Source organism: Rhinichthys klamathensis, unplaced genomic scaffold (genome assembly GCF_029890125.1).
Source record: "Rhinichthys klamathensis goyatoka isolate OS25496 unplaced genomic scaffold, OSU_Roscu_1.1 h1tg000065l_1, whole genome shotgun sequence".
NCBI classification, from domain to species: Eukaryota; Metazoa; Chordata; class Actinopteri; order Cypriniformes; family Leuciscidae; genus Rhinichthys; species Rhinichthys klamathensis.
The window spans coordinates 1,887,757-1,904,499 of record NW_026606608.1 but is presented as its reverse complement, the minus strand read 5'-3'; positions in this window follow the sequence as shown (position 1 = coordinate 1,904,499).

Below are 16,743 nucleotides of genomic sequence, written 5' to 3'. Positions count from 1 at the left end.
TTGGTCTTTCTTGGGGGCTTTCTTTCTAGCCCCTCCCTAGCGCCGCCCATGCATATGCCTATCTATTAACGGGCATTTCTTCATAAATATTCAAAATTAAGATTTATGCATTTATGGCATTATATATGGCATTATGCATAGTAGAACTTAAAGGGATAGTTTCACATTTTGAAATTAATTTTTGGTATGTTTTAGCTTACCTCAAGGGCATGCAAGATGTAGGCTTCTTTGTTTCCGCAGTAGTTTCAATTTTAATATTTTTAGGTCAAACCGTTCTTGTCTGTCAGTCATATAATGCAGGTCTATGGTCACTTCCTCAAAGAGCATGCACAGAGAAGTCCAAATTAAACATGATTTAATGACTCGTAAATGTAAGTACACATTGATGGCCTAAGACACGAAACGAGCAGTTTGTGTGAGAAAACGAACAGTATTTATATCGTTTTTACCTCTTGTAAACACAGCCACGTCCAAGTGATCTGAGGGCGTGGGCGCTTTGGTCTTTTCCGGCAAGCGCCGGAAAGCGCCGGAAAGCGCCGGAAGTGATCTCTTGCGCGTGTACCATTTTAATTAGCCGTCTCTTCTCTTTGGCTCTCAACGAAGGCGGTCGCATTTTCATTCCCTCCTCTCCCTTACCTCCCCTGCTTTGCTCCTCTCGTCTCGTCTAGTCTACTGTCTTGTACTTTTTGAGAGACTCTCTCCGCACTGCTCTCCAAACTAAGAAATTATGGATTTGATCAACTGGTCGTGTGTCTGGCGGCTCTTTCCGTGGAGGACATTGAAGATATCTACCTATTCGGAACCATGATAACAGGTTTTCTGCTGATTGGATTAGGCATTGCCCTGGTTTATCGAGAAATTAAGAAGTTGGCGACAGCTGTCCAAAGCTCCACAAGGCTGCCCGTCATGATTGAAGCAGTGGGCAGAGCTGTCAGCACTCAGACTGTGACAATGAACCACTATATGGATAACATCATGGAGAAGCTCACAGCTCTGCAAAGGCAAATGGATAGTTTCGGAGACCAAAATGGACCAGGAGCTGTGTAAATCGGAATGCGGCTACTCGTCCCAAGACCAAACAATCCCAATCTTATCTGCTTTCGGCCCCCCTCATCCAGCACTGGCCTTGGCCAAGGCTGCTGTTGAAACAACAACTCCTCCGGAAGAGCACTGCAGTGAGACGCTCTTGCATTCCTTCCCCCACTCCCCACAGACACCTGCTGATTGTTGACTCTGTCTGGGACATGATCAGGGTTGTCTCCATGGCAACTTGCTGTGTATCGCTATGACAATCCTGCGGACTTGAGGCACTAAGATTATGATGCCAGGCATAGCGACTCTCCAGGGCTACACATACACGAACTCTTACATATATACAGATATGCAATCACCCCCCCATCCCTCGCCTTCAACGCTTTGTACCACCAGTCTGACAGGCGGGTCTGTGACCAGCGCCGAGAATGGCTGCAGGACCGGATGGCTGCCTGCCTGTGCTGGGTTACCTCCATCCCCTAATCCCCTCCCCTGTTGCAAGTCTTGTGTGTTCATGTTTGTAGAGTGTACTGATTATGTGCAAATGTTGCTGAGGTGTTTTTTACTGTTCCCAAACTGTACTCCTCACAGGAGCATAGTCTGGGGGTTGCCTTTTTTTTCTCCTCACCTCTCCTCATGTTATGCTGTATTTTCTTCCTAAATGCTCTGTCTTCCTGTCCTGTCTACCCCCTTGTCATATTGTATGTATGTTTGTATGGACAGGTTGATGGCTAATTTCGTTGGTACTTGTGACCAATGACAATAAAGGCTACTACTACTTACCTACAATCTCTGTTCTGTGTAAACAATGAGTGACGTACAGGCGCGAGAGATCACTTTCTGGCGCTTGCCGGAAAAGACCGAAGCGCCCGCGCCCTCAGATCACTTGGACGTGGCTGTGTTTACAAGAGGTAAAAACGATATAAATACTGTTCGTTTTCTCACACAAACCGCTCGTTTCGTGTCTTAGGCCATCAATGTCTTACATTTACGAGTCATTAAATCATGTTTAATTTGGACTTCTCTGTGCATGCTCTTTGAGGTGGTGACCATAGACCTGCATTATATGACTGACAGACAAGAACGGTTTGACCTAAAAATATCAAAATTGAAACTACTGCGGAAACAAAGACACCTACATCTTGAATGCCCTTGAGGTAAGCTAAAACATACCAAAAATTAATTTCAAAGTGAAATATCCCTTTAATGTAGGCCTACACATTTAGGAACAGATATTGGGTTCTGCCCAAAGTCAAGCAACATAAAAGTAACGTAAAAGTAACGAGTAACGTAAAAAGTTACTTTCCATATGGGGTAACTAAGTAAAGTAACGGATAACTTTTTTTAAGAAGTAACAAGTAACGAGTCACACTACTTTTTAAAAGTAACTTCCCCAACACTGGCTGTCACAGAACTGGATCACACTGCCTTGACAGAGAAATACTCTCTTGACTTTAAAAATGTTGTCATCACAACAAGAGAGTGGCCCCATTTGAGAGAACTGTTTGATTCTTGGACCTTTTGCTGAAGCAACGGAATTAACAGAGGGAGAAAAGATCATCACAATCAGCATGGTTGTTCCAACAGTACTTGACCTGAACACTCATCTAATTCAGATGGATTCGCCAAAGAGCCTCAGCAGGCCATTGATCAGAGCGCTCCAGGAGTCACTCCAAAAAAGGTTCTCAGGCATTTTCATTGCACTTCATATGGCTAAGCCTGAGGACCATAGCTTTGATGCACCATTTAGTCATGAAATCTATGCACAAGCTGCGATGCTGGACCCTCAGTTTGGAATGAGCTGGGTCGACATGGATGCGAGGACTAGTGGCAGCACTGTCGCTATAAAGAGACTAAGGGAGGAAGTACGGAAGTCGCTGACAGGTTTGTGTCTCCTCCTGTGAGGAATTGTATTAGCTACTACTATTATTATATACTACTTAATAATATAATAAACTTTATTTATAAAGCACTTTACAAAAAGAAGTGCTTCACAGATAAAAACAAAACAAACTTAAATGCAAGCATAAGAAACTAATTAAGAGTTTAAAGGACTACAGGTACTTTTACTTTAACTGCTACTATTACTACTACTAGTACTGATACTATTAGTACTGATACTAAGGCCGGAGACACACTGGCTGCGTGGCGTGAGCGTCTCAGCTGCGTGGCGTGTCCGTTTTTATTTCGGCTCCCATGTTAACAGGTTAGAGCTTGCACACTGCCTGCGTGACACGCAGGCGCGGCACGGAAAACGCGTGCATGCTAGAAATAGAACCGACGCCTATTTTTCACGCGACACGCAAGCGTGTTGGAAGCGTTTGCAGGCAAAATAGTATAGGAAAAGATGTTTATATGTCATTTTGTGCACGAATACATATTAATAATTTTGATGTTTGAAAATCTAGGTTTTGACATAAATTCAGATATAAATGTCTTTTTTTTTAAAATCCCATTATTTTTGCCTATATAATTTCATGTCATTTTATTTTTTAAACAGTCGAGTCCTGGTGTCCACTACAGAGGTCATAGCATATGAATAAAATATAGCCTATATATATTTTAATTTGTTTCTAATGCTCTTAACAATGTGATTACATGAAAAAAAAATCAAAAAAATTCTTTGAAAAAACTTTCTGGGCCTCAGGAGGATATAAAGTTGGATAGGCTACAATAACATCGTAGTGTGTCTTCTGAGTGACGGTCCAACATCAGGTAGGCTAAATATAGGCTCTTTAAAGCTACACAAAATTTGTAAATGTTATTGAAATAAACAGACAGCCGCATGTTTCCCTATTTTTCGGATTTTGGAAGATGCGTGATAAAAGTTGAAATTGTTGTCGTAAAGGCAAGAGCAACAGTATCCAAATGTAGACTGGTCTGTCGGCGCCCTCCCTCTATGTCACATATATAGCGAATATGTATTCGTGTACGCCACGCAGCGCCGCGTCAGACACGCTTCTGGTGTGCAAAGACACAGAAAACGCGACTCAGCCGCCACGCAGCTGACACGCAACAGAAACGCCATGCTCACGCCATGCAGCCAGTGTGTCTCCGGCCTAAGACTTGTATTCACATTACATTATATTTTCAAGTTGTTTAAGGAGGTATTGTCAGGGTCTTGCTCTGGCAGCTTTGTCTGTGTTGTCTTTGTTTCATATCTCTATGTTTGTGTTGTGCTTGAACATATGGTTGTGTTTGTGTTGGCCATGTGCTCCTCTGTTCCTGCCTCCTTGTTTCCCTGTACCACGCCCTCTTGTCTAGTTGAGTCCTCGTTTGTCTGAGTGTTGTCACCTGTTCCTCATGTTCTCTGCTCCCTTGTTTCAGTCCTCGTTTACGTGAGTGTTCACCTGTTCCTTGTCTAAGTGTTCTCACCTGTTACTCTTGTTAACTCCCTTTATGTGTGTGCTCTTTCCCTCATGTGTGGCCAGTTCGTTAGATGTTGTACTACTGTGTACTTCTGTGCTACATAGTTTGTTTCTTGTGACTAAAGTCTACAGTGTTTTATTTGTAGAAGTATTTTGTTCTTTAGTTCTGCCATCGGTCCTGTCTGTCTTGTCTTCTGTGTCTCTAGTTCCAGTCCTGCTAGCAGAGTGTCCCTGACTGCTTACACTCTTGGCTTTGGAGGAAGCCTGGTGCTGAGCCTGAGATCCCTGAGTGCCTTGCTGGAGTACTTACAAGTTCCTGTCTGGCTACTGCTTGGATTCTGAGGTCTCATTCTGCTCTGCCATTTCTACTCTCCAGCTTCCAGTCATCTTGCTAGTTACAAGTGCTGCTCGGCTAGTTACTACGGCTGTCATTGTGTCTCATCCCTGCCTATTGTTTGGACTGTTCACCTCTCCCAACACATCCTGTCTTCTGTCTACTGTTTGTCAATAAAACCTGTTAACACTTGTTCTGCATTTGAGTCCTCCATCATAGACCCGTGACAGAACGAACTGGCCAGTTCAGGACTCAGCAGAATGAGCATCAAGATCCTGCCACCTGCTAACATCCAGGAGAGAATGTCTCGTCATCGTGGTCTCACTGCTCTTCGCCAGGATGGCTTTGAGGTGGGGGGTTTTGCCCAATTCTTTTGGACCATGTCTGTGGGGCTAGATTATAATGACGCTGCTCTCAAGGACATTTTTAACTCCTGCTTGGATGACCCCCTGCCTGCATGGGAGATGGATTCTCTCAGGATTCTGGATTTCTGGGGTTTCTCTAGGTACCTTGGTAATCGCTGTAAGTGGGGAATGCCGCCCAGTCCACCGGAATCTGCTTTCAACAACCACCCTGCTCTTCCTCGCCTGTCTCGTCACATTTATGATCCTCCTCTGGCTTCCACTAAGAAACTAAGATTCAGACGGAATAGGACAGTTCAGTCCACCACAGCTACCCCAGAGTCAGTCAAACCAATCACCATCATCTCTCAGGCATCCAGGTCAGTCCCAGTCACGTCATTTTCTGTTATTCAAGACCCAGTCAAGTCAACCGCTGTCATCTCTCAGACAATTAAGGCAGTTCCAGCCACCTCTGAGTCTGCTGACTTAACCTCTGTTTTCCCAGTAACTACCCAGAGTGTTCCTGTTACTTCTGAGTCTGCTAGGTCTGTTTCAGTCACTGCTAGGTCTGTTTCAGTCACTGCTGAGTCGACAGTCACTGCTATTCTGCCTGGTTTGGCTGAGTTAGCTGTAGATACTACAGAGGCTGTCCAGCACACAGTATCAGCCCGTCGAAGGAGGAGGAAGAGAAAGGCCTGTGCAGAACAGTCTACAATTCTCCATTCTCAAGCTCCAGGTCCAGTGGTTCCTGAGGTATCAATTCCAGTAGAACCATTTTCTAAGCCATTGACTAGTAATGTCATTCCCTCAGAGACAATTTCTCCCAGTCCTGTCATGTTCACAGGTCATTCCCAAGCTGCCTGTTGTCATTGCCGCAGAGGCCTTCTCTGAATGTCTTACAAGTCTTGTCAAGTCCCTAGACATTTCTGCCAAGCCTGTCAAGACTGCAGAATGCGAGCCCGCTGCTGTGAAGGCGGCCCACGAGCCCGCTGCTGTGAAGGCGGCCCACGAGCCCGCTGCTGTGAAGGCGGCCCACGAGCCCGCTGCTGTGAAGGCGGCCCCCGAGCCCGCTGCTGTGAAGGCGGCCCCCGAGCCCGCTGCTGTGAAGGCGGCCCCCGAGCCCGCTGCTGTGAAGGCGGTCCCCGAGCCCGCTGCTGTGAAGGCGGTCCCCGAGCCCGCTGCTGTGAAGGCGGTCCCCGAGCCCGCTGCTGTGAAGGCGGTCCCCGAGCCCGCTGCTGTGAAGGCGGTCCCCGAGCCCGCTGCTGTGAAGGCGGTCCCCGAGCCCGCTGCTGTGAAGGCGGTCCCCGAGCCCGCTGCTGTGAAGGCGGTCCCCGAGCCCGCTGCTGTGAAGGCGGTCCCCGAGCCCGCTGCTGTGAATGCGGTCCCCGAACCCGCTGAGGTGAGCGTTGCTCCAGAGAGCGCAGTCCCAGAGCACGCTAATGAGTCAGTCTCCGAGCAAGCCAGCGCTGCCCAGGAGGGCGCTCACGAGTCCGTCCCAGAGCACGTCAGTGCAGCCCAGGAGGGCACTCCTGAGTCAGTCCCTGTACCTGATTCCAAGACCTTCACCAATCCTGCTAGTCATGTCTTTGCCCCCAAGTCTGTCAAGCCCAGTTGGAAGTCCAGACCAGTTAGGCCAGTTCCTGTGTCCAAGAGTACCTCCTATCAAGTTCCCATTCCTCCCGTCTCACCCTCTGCGTTTCCTGGTTATGGTTCCCCTAAGCCGGCACCTCCTTTGTCAGCCTTGAACTTTTTACCCGGTTCTGTTCCCACCCGCCCCATCCCTCCCTCTGTGTTTCCTGGTCAGTTTGGGACTTCTATGTTTATGCCCCACCCGCCTCCCCAGTTGTTGCCTCCTTGGACTTCTATGCCTGTTTTGGACGCCTGGAGGCGTCCATTAGATGGGGGGTACTGTCAGGGTCTTGCTCTGGCAGCTTTGTCTGTGTTGTCTTTGTTTCATATCTCTATGTTTGTGTTGTGCTTGAACATATGGTTGTGTTTGTGTTGGCCATGTGCTCCTCTGTTCCTGCCTCCTTGTTTCCCTGTACCACGCCCTCTTGTCTAGTTGAGTCCTCGTTTGTCTGAGTGTTGTCACCTGTTCCTCATGTTCTCTGCTCCCTTGTTTCAGTCCTCGTTTACGTGAGTGTTCACCTGTTCCTTGTCTAAGTGTTCTCACCTGTTACTCTTGTTAACTCCCTTTATGTGTGTGCTCTTTCCCTCATGTGTGGCCAGTTCGTTAGATGTTGTACTACTGTGTACTTCTGTGCTACATAGTTTGTTTCTTGTGACTAAAGTCTACAGTGTTTTATTTGTAGAAGTATTTTGTTCTTTAGTTCTGCCATCGGTCCTGTCTGTCTTGTCTTCTGTGTCTCTAGTTCCAGTCCTGCTAGCAGAGTGTCCCTGACTGCTTACACTCTTGGCTTTGGAGGAAGCCTGGTGCTGAGCCTGAGATCCCTGAGTGCCTTGCTGGAGTACTTACAAGTTCCTGTCTGGCTACTGCTTGTATTCTGAGGTCTCATTCTGCTCTGCCATTTCTACTCTCCAGCTTCCAGTCATCTTGCTAGTTACAAGTGCTGCTCGGCTAGTTACTACGGCTGTCATTGTGTCTCATCCCTGCCTATTGTTTGGACTGTTCACCTCTCCCAACACATCCTGTCTTCTGTCTACTGTTTGTCAATAAAACCTGTTAACACTTGTTCTGCATTTGAGTCCTCCATCATAGACCCGTGACAGGTATGTGTTTCTGTTTTATTTTTTCCAGACAGCTTGATAGCTGAGGCAGAAAAGGCTGACCTGGAAAACAATCATACTGGAGAGGGTCTACAGCAAAACCACCTCAGGATTCTCCTCCAAATTCCAAGATCCCACGACTTCTGGTATTTCATTACACTCCCACTGAGGCAAGCATTGTCACTCAGGTAATGAAATACTTTGAAGACATCTAGAGCAGGAACCCCTTATGTTCTGGTTTCACAACAAGGACAAATATCCACATTTGCATGCTCTTGCTTTCAAAATGCTGTCTCTCCCTGCATCTTCAGCACCAGGTGAGATTTTAGTGCTGGGGGACTTCTTATGAGGCCCCATCGAGCAAGCCTAGGATAAAAAATGTTCTTATCTCTTATATTTCTCAAGTGCAACAATGGACTTCTGTGACACAGAAAAGGACACGGAGAAGCATGTGCAGTATGAGGATTAGATACAGAGCAATTCAGGATCCTGCTTGCATCCAATTCTGCACTAAAATTGTAATGTAATCCCCTTTGGGATTTTGATTTGACTTATAGTCCTGAATATGTTGTATATTATATGGCCTAAGGCAAACAGAAAACAAATACACACAAACTAATAAGTTAAAGAATGGGAACGTGAGTTTTTTTCAGTGACAACTGTGTTGCTTGTTATTTGTTACATTTTCCATTGGCAGCCGAGAATGTGATGTTGGATTTCAGGTTTATTTGACTTTAGTGAAATTGCTTTTCCTAAAATAAATAATAATAATGCAACATGTATATCTTAGAATAAAAGATATGCTGTCTCTCGCGTCACATACATTATCAATAGTTAAGTACGTGGTCTTGAAGAGGATTCTCTTTTTTTCTGTCTCTGTCTTGACTGTCTCATTTGTACTCGGTCTTGATTTGGACTCAAACCTCTTTGGACTTGGACTTAACTTGGACTAGAACCTCTTTGAGCTCGACAAAGGAGGATTTGACTACAGCACTAGCTGATATAGTGCTGGTCTAGTTGGTGGACCAGTAACGTCGTCTGAAACTTTGAATAAAGTAAAAAAGTCAAATTTTATTAAAAAAAGTCACAGTTTATTCAAAAGACTTTATAACCATCAGTAGTATGTACAGTAACTACAATTTTGTACTTATCTTCTGTTGCATCAAGTTTGAACTTTGAAAGTTGCTGTTTGAAAGGACTTCCATGCACATTTGGGAACTTCCTTGTGTCAAAAGAGTTGTAAACTTAGGAAAAGGAATAAATGTAAAAAGCACATAGAAAAAAGAATCTCATTGCAGTCAGGACCATGACACTGTAGACAATAGTGACAGCATGCACTTTCAACAATCGCAACAAGCATTAATGAATGGCATGGGTGAGGCACACTAATTGCAGCGGCCTGGGGATCCGCTCCCAAGGATTTATTATTATTTGGGGCCAAGCATAGAAGGTGCGATGGCACCTTTTGTATCCGTTGCCGTTTGTCAGGTTGGATTTCCTACAGGGGTTCAGGCTGCAGGCGTGCTGGATGACTAAAGAAACGTTATCAGCAATATGGTAGAAAACTGCACATTTCTTGACTATTACCACCCACTGCTACTTATACCAATGACAGAAATAAGTGCAGTTACTATAGCTAAATATGTGGGAGAGCGTGACGATATTGTATTGCAATAGGTAGCACTTCAAAGTCAATACCGGCTAATCAAAACTAGTTAGCACATTATTTGAAACTGAAAGGGTTTAATGTCAATATGGTTATGGTTACCTTAAAGGGGAAATGAAGCAGTCAGTCAAGTTTACATAATTTACAAGATGGATTACCACTATAATCAAAAATTATATATCTCATTCAAGGTTCCATGCTGGTGGAATGATCTCCCCACCCTCATCCGGAATGCAGAATCCCTGACAACATTCAAAAGACAACTGAAAACTCATCTCTTCCGGGAGCACTTAACATAAAAAAAAAAAAAAAAAAAAAAAAAAAATCCTTTCCTCTAAATCCTCGCTTGCCTGGCTTATGCTACTCCGAGCTATGTCTGAACTTTGTATTTTGAGCACTTCTTGCGTTGCTTTTGCCTCTTCACGATGACTCGCTTGGTTTAGTCCTCAGTTGTAAGTCGCTTTGGATAAAAGCGTCTGCTAAATGACTAAATGTAAATGTATATAAGAAACATGACAAATGTTAACATATAAAAGAAAAAAAGAAACACCGTTATATCTTTCGCGGCAAGGGCGCCGCCATTGTGCAGTATTATAACTGGTGACGTCACGGGGTTGGTTGGCTTTAAAGGCTCTGTGCTGAGTTCAGTAAAATACAGTGAAAGATGCATGTAAGCTGGTCGATCCAGCGAACAACTAACGTCATTGTTAGCTAACAGCTGTAAGCATGAACTAGCTAATGATAACTTAGTGTTTAGCTAGTGAACTTTATTAGTACCAGACAAAAAGACGACGTCTAACGTTAACAAACTGCACATGGAAACATATTGTTCGTGATGTCTGCAATCATATTCCTGTCTCTTGTCAACACCATGGTTGCAATACATGGTCAAGATCAGCATCTTGACAGCAGATGGATCGTGCTATCGTGGCGTAATAATCTGTTTGGTTGTAAAATGTATTACTTGAATGAAATGAAATCGAATGTATCGTCCTGTGGAATCATTCATTCGGGACAGCATACGAAGATGTTCAACTAATAAAGATCTTCATCGCTGGCAAACAATATGATAGATTTGCCGATTTGCTTTCACTAGACTGTAACAGCTCCACGGCCACTTCATCCAACGCTCTTGATGTTCTTAAATCTTCCTGTTACAACTCCGAGTCGAGTGTGAATTGAAGTAAACTTGACTGACTGCTTCATTTCCCCCTTAAAATAGTTACAAAATAGTTGAGATGATAAAAACCTATACTAATAATTGTACCCAGCATATTTGTAAAATGTTACCTGAGGAAAGGGAGAGAGAGAGAGAGACAAAGAAAAGATAGAGGAGGCAAAGAAAGCGGCCTGAGAATAAAAGGGCAAGAGCAACAGTTGCAATCTTCTTTCATCCCTTCCTTGACTATGTGACTGTAACCCAAATGTGAGATGTTCAGACTTGACCAATCAGATAATTACAACTTTCTCCCTCGTACCAAAGGTGTGACAGTTCGTAGACCTCTGAATGTACACACATTTTGGCCTACAGGCCTCGATCACTATCGCACCTCTGCCTTTAGGATTACAAATGTTCCTTGGGGTAAGAAAGAGGGGGGTTGAACAGTAAAAGCAAATGTCTTTGTTCATTTTTAAATATCTTTGATTATTTTCAACCTTACACATACTTATTATTCTTCTTCAGTTTCTTCTTCTTCCGTTCTGGAAATCTATGTAGCCCAAAGAACCATATGGTAAAAAAAGTTAAGAAATTTGACACTGATAGAGGACAGTCTGAAATGTCACTATAGCAAATTTGGAGTCTCTAACTCAACCCCTCTAGCGCCACTGTCCAAATTTTTACTTACCTTTATGCTTATAACTTTTGAGCCATAAGTGTTAGAAACAAAGTTTTCATCTGATTCCTTGGCTCAAGACGATACGATTGCAAGAATTTTAAATTTTTTTGATAAACCTACGTTTTAGAACTCCTCCAATACGGTTTTGCCGATTTTCACGAACATTGAAACACGTAGTCTTCAGACCATGCCAACAAAAAGTTATGGAAGTCAAGTCGATTCATCTAACGGTTTTCGAATAACGCACAAACTAATTTTACATAGCGTTTGCGAAAATAGACATAAGGCTGTATCTCTGCAATGCTTTATTGTATTAAGACCAAACTTTGTATATGTCATCATAATCATAACCAGAGGCCACAAGCTGCGTTTCGGCACAGCGCCACCTACTGGTCCGAAAAATTGGCTTTTTTTGCTTATAACTTCTGAACGGTTCGCCCAAAAATCATAAAAGTGTTCTCGTTAGATTTGGGGCCGCATGCTGAGACTAATGATATCCAATTTTCCCCTATTGGCCTCCCTTGCCTCCCCTGGCGCATTAACGCACCGGCTTCCATGGGGTAAAGCCCAGGGGCCTCTACTGGCTGCACGAAAATCATCATTTTTTAATTATCATTTGTATATATGGGAGATTACAGCAGTGAAAACTGCATTCTATAACTTACACCCATACATTTTCAGGAATCACCACTGCATTTTCGTCGAAGCCCTAATGTGTACCATTATGCAAATGTTAAGGATGATTCAAGAAATGTACCAAAGTGACTGAGAAAAGATGTAATGTTGCCTTGTTCCACAAACCTAACATGTCACAGATGAGTTTGCTAATCCATCCTGCATATATTCAGTGTATAGCTGAAATGTACTGGTAAAACATTTTGCTCTTACGTTATATGAAAAAAAAAAAATGAAGAAGAGGAGTATATCTGCAGGTGAAAATAGCATGTCAGAAATATCAATGCACAAATGGTGTGCACAAATTATAGAGATTATACTGTATAATGTGGATCAATTAGCATAAAACATTTGGTTTCTAATCTTCAGAACTAGTTTGATGTTCAGGACATTCAGTTGTATCTTTACACTAACAGACAAACTGATTGATTAAATTGATTAATTGATATTTCATCATGATCATAACTGAAATGATATAATCACATTTTAATCACATTTAATGCTGGTTTTTAGTTTCAAATAAACATTATTGTGGAAAAGAAACTCTTTTCCTCATTGTACACTTGTACAAATGTATTTTATATTTATTTCAACACGATAGGTTTGTCACAGAAATGTAAGCAGTCTTCCCCGAGGAAATGCATTGATGAGCAGCAGAAGTGAGAGGCAGATTTATCAGGAGGTGTGTGTGTTGTTCAGACCTCCATCAGTGTGTTTCACTGCCCCTGGAATTCAGTGTGTGGGAGGAACGTTGGCTGAGAGTTTTCATATCCTCACAGGACGGAGGTGGAGAAACAAAGAGAGAGACCAGAAGTGAGAAAGTGAGAGATCTGAGAGAGAACGGGTTAGAAATAAAGTACTCTCTCCTCTTTCTTGGACTCCGGTCAGTGTTTGGCTCAGAAAGATGCATGAAGAACTGTATGTACTGAGCCTTGATCATGCTTTACACACTCATGCATTTGGGATTAAACACACTCTCTCAATACAAAGACACTTGGTCCGTTGTGGCTATACTTTTAGCTCAGTTCTATACGGTAGACTTTACTGAATTTGATAACACAATACCAAAGAAAGACAAATATTGTATTTCCCAGTGACAGGAATATTCAGTTATGTTTGTTCCTAGTTTCACTTTCTTGGACTTTTAGTTAGTATTCATTGGTTCCTGTTTTCCTTTGTTCAGTTTTCCCACTCCTTGTTTTTCATCATGGTTACTAGTACGATGTGTCATTAGTTTCAGCTGTTCACCCCATTACCATCTGTGTATAAGTTCTCATTGGTTCTCTGCGTTTACGTTAGCGCTGGTGTTTCTTCAGTAACCTGTATTTGTATGTATCTTTGAAGCTTAATAAAGCATATTTACCTAATTCGTCGTCTTCGTGTGCCTGTCCTCAACCCTTGCTGACACATATATACATTTCAGTACTGTTATATTTGACTCAAATTGAGTTAAAAGGTACACTGGCTGTTACATGAAGGAACATCTATGAAAACCTTCTGAAATTAAACATGCTGTTTAGTAATAAATGATGGTTTTCTATTGCTGTTCCACACAGACACATAAGCGTAATGGCTTTAATATAGAAATCATCATTTTTTCTATACTCTTACCCAAATCTTAAACACAAACCGCACAGACACCTTGTGGCATTTATAAAAAAAATTTCAAAAAGAATAAAAAAACAACATTTGGTTCACAGGGACATAGGAAGTGTCCTCGTAAACCATTTTTTACATTGTAATACCAATGTTGTTATACATAAATCATGTAAACAAGCACACACACAAACAAAAGGTTACACAAACAGTTTTACTAAACATCTCCAGAGTCATTTACAGCAGTTTTATAGCCGAGTCATCCTGCACACAAATGCATGTGACAAATGCATAGCTAGCACACTGAGCGTCTGACCCGCTCATAGGCTGTGCTGCAGCAACTGCACATCCAATGGCGCGGGCGAATCTGACGCACGACCAATGAGCTAGCCCAACGTCAGAGCCCGTCGAGGGGGCGTGGCCCCGCCTATATAGACCCCCGAATTCGCCATTATAGCAGGTTTATACGACTGAAGCGACAACTTCACCAGTTACCATAGTGCGGCCGGCTACGCAATACTCGTTCCCTATCTCAGGGAACTGAGTTTACGATAGTAACCGAGTAGTTCCCTTTCGAACGGTCACTTCGTATTGCGTAGCTATATGCAGTGGGGACACCATGCAAAACGCCGCACCCTGAGTAACTGGTTGCCCTGCCACTCAGGACCCCTGAGCTAACAGAACAAGCCAGAACCCAATAACATAGGCATATACATGTATGTATAACAGACCAGACACAGTCGAGTCTGAATAATATATATATATATATAAAGTCAGTAACCACTAACAGAATATACTAACAAAACCAGACACCGTCGGGATTATTAGTATAACTTATTACCGGCCGAAGCGGGTTTATATAAATATGTATGTGATTATGCACAGTAATTTCTGTAGACAAGACCAGCCACTGTCAGGTCTCAATCATACCGAAAGCACCTTCGCCTGCAGGGAAGGTACCTCCATATTATAGAACTTCATAAATGTGGAAGGCGAGGACCAGCCGGCCGCATCACAAATATCTTGAATGGGAAAACCAGAAGACCAAGCCCACGACGAGGCCATACCTCTGGTCGAATGGGCCTTGACACCTATGGGGCAAACCTGACCCACTGCGGTGTAGGCCAAAGAGATGGCATCCACTATCCATCTAAACAGTCTTTGCTTAGTGACTGGATCCCCCTTAGATCGGCCCCCAAAGCAGACAAACAGCTGTTCTGATTGTCTAAAAGACGCAGAACGCTCCAAATAGATTCTCAACGCCCTGACAGGGCAGAGAAGATTAACCTCCCCATCCTCAGCAGAAGGGGGAAGGGCTAATAGCGTAATAACTTGTGCTCTAAACGGCGTTGAGAGCACCTTGGGCACATAACCATGCCTGGGTTTGAGAATGACTCTGGAGTCATCCAATCCAAACTCCAAACATGCAGGACTCACTGAGAGGGCCTGCAGATCTCCCACTCGCTTGATAGATGCCAATGCCAACAGGAGAGCAGTCTTTAGCGAAAGTGGTTTTAGATCAACCGACTGGAGCGGCTCAAAAGGTGGTCCCCTCAGGGCCCTAAGGACCGTGGAGAGGTCCCAAGGCGGCACCGAAGGGGGCCTGGAGGGGTTAATCCTCCTAGCACCCTTCAGAAACTTTACCACCAGGTCATTCCTTCCTAGTGATTGGCCAGCCACCAGAGCATGATGCGCTGCGTGGACGGGGTGCGGCCCGCTTCCAGTAGCTCCTGCAGGAAGGCGAGCACCACCGAAACCTCACATGACTCTGGGTCAATACGATTTCTCGAGCACCAGCTGGAAAAACCCGACCACTTTAAAGCATAAAGGCGCCGAGTAGACGGGGCCCTTGCTTCAGAGATAGTGCTTAAGACCCTGTCAGGCAGGTCCCCGGATACCCGTTTAGTGGCCACACATGGAGGGCCCATAAATCGGGTCGGGGATGCCACATCATTCCGTTGGCCTGTGTGAGGAGATCCTTCCTCATCGGAACAGGCCAGGGGGTCGTGTCTGACAACTGAACCAGTTCCGGAAACCATGGTCTGGATTTCCAGAGAGGAGCCACCAGAAGGACTGGGCATCCGCTCTCCCTGACCCGCTCGATAACCTGTGGGATCATCGAGACGGGGGGAAACGCGTAAAGGGGGCGGCTGGGCCAGAGATGAGCCAGCGCATCCCTGTTTTTCGAGAAGAACACCCTGCAGTGGGTGTTGGCTCTCGAGGCGAAAAGGTCGACTTCGGCCTCGCCGAACCTCTCCCATATTAGTCTGACCGTCTGAGGGTTCAGGGACCACTCGCCTAGGGGAGTGTTGCCCCTTGAGAGCATATCCGCGCCCACATTCTGGACGCCCGGGACATGCGCTGCTCTCAGAGAGCTCAGATTGGCTTGTGCCCACATGAGGAGGTCCCTCGCCATCGCATACAGGTTGCCTGACCCAGGGGCGTCATGCAAGCCAAAATTCTGGGGGGGCACAATCTGAGACGTTGCAATTGTTTTCTGACGGGTGATATGGATCATGTTAGGAGGGGTCAGGGGGGTTTCTCCCCCTGAACATTTTTTAATTCTGGCTGCGAAACATACTATTTCAATGCAGTTTGGGAGGGACAGAAATACCTTAACGGAGCTAGCAGCAACCCTCCTCTATCTGAGGACTAAGTATATGTGTATCTGTGCATTATAAGATGTTTTGAAGGCCAAAAAAACTGGATACAAACAGCTTTAAAACCATGTCACGCAGCTGATTATTTTTCTCTCCTCATCTCCATCACACTTTTTCTCTTTGTTTTTCTCTTGCCCTGTCTCTTCCCCTCTTAAAGTTGAACTTTGACTGATAAGCTTTTCATTTTTGTCTGTCAGTGAAGAAAGTAAACATAGGGTCAACTGATAGGTTGATTTATGAATCATTTTCTCAGACGAGTTCATTTACTGAAAGCTACTAGGAAAGCTAGGTAGCCTAACTAAGTTTATTAAATTCATTCACAGTACATATTCATTATTGATCTTATACCTAATACAGGGCCGTAGACAGGGCTTTATAATCAAAGAGGTCCTAAATTTGAGGTGGGTAGGGGGTTCAAATTTTTATTTCTCTGATATGTGCATTTCAAGACGTTTGAAGGCCAAAAAAAGGATAAGAAATAGCCTTAAAACCATGTCAGCGAACAG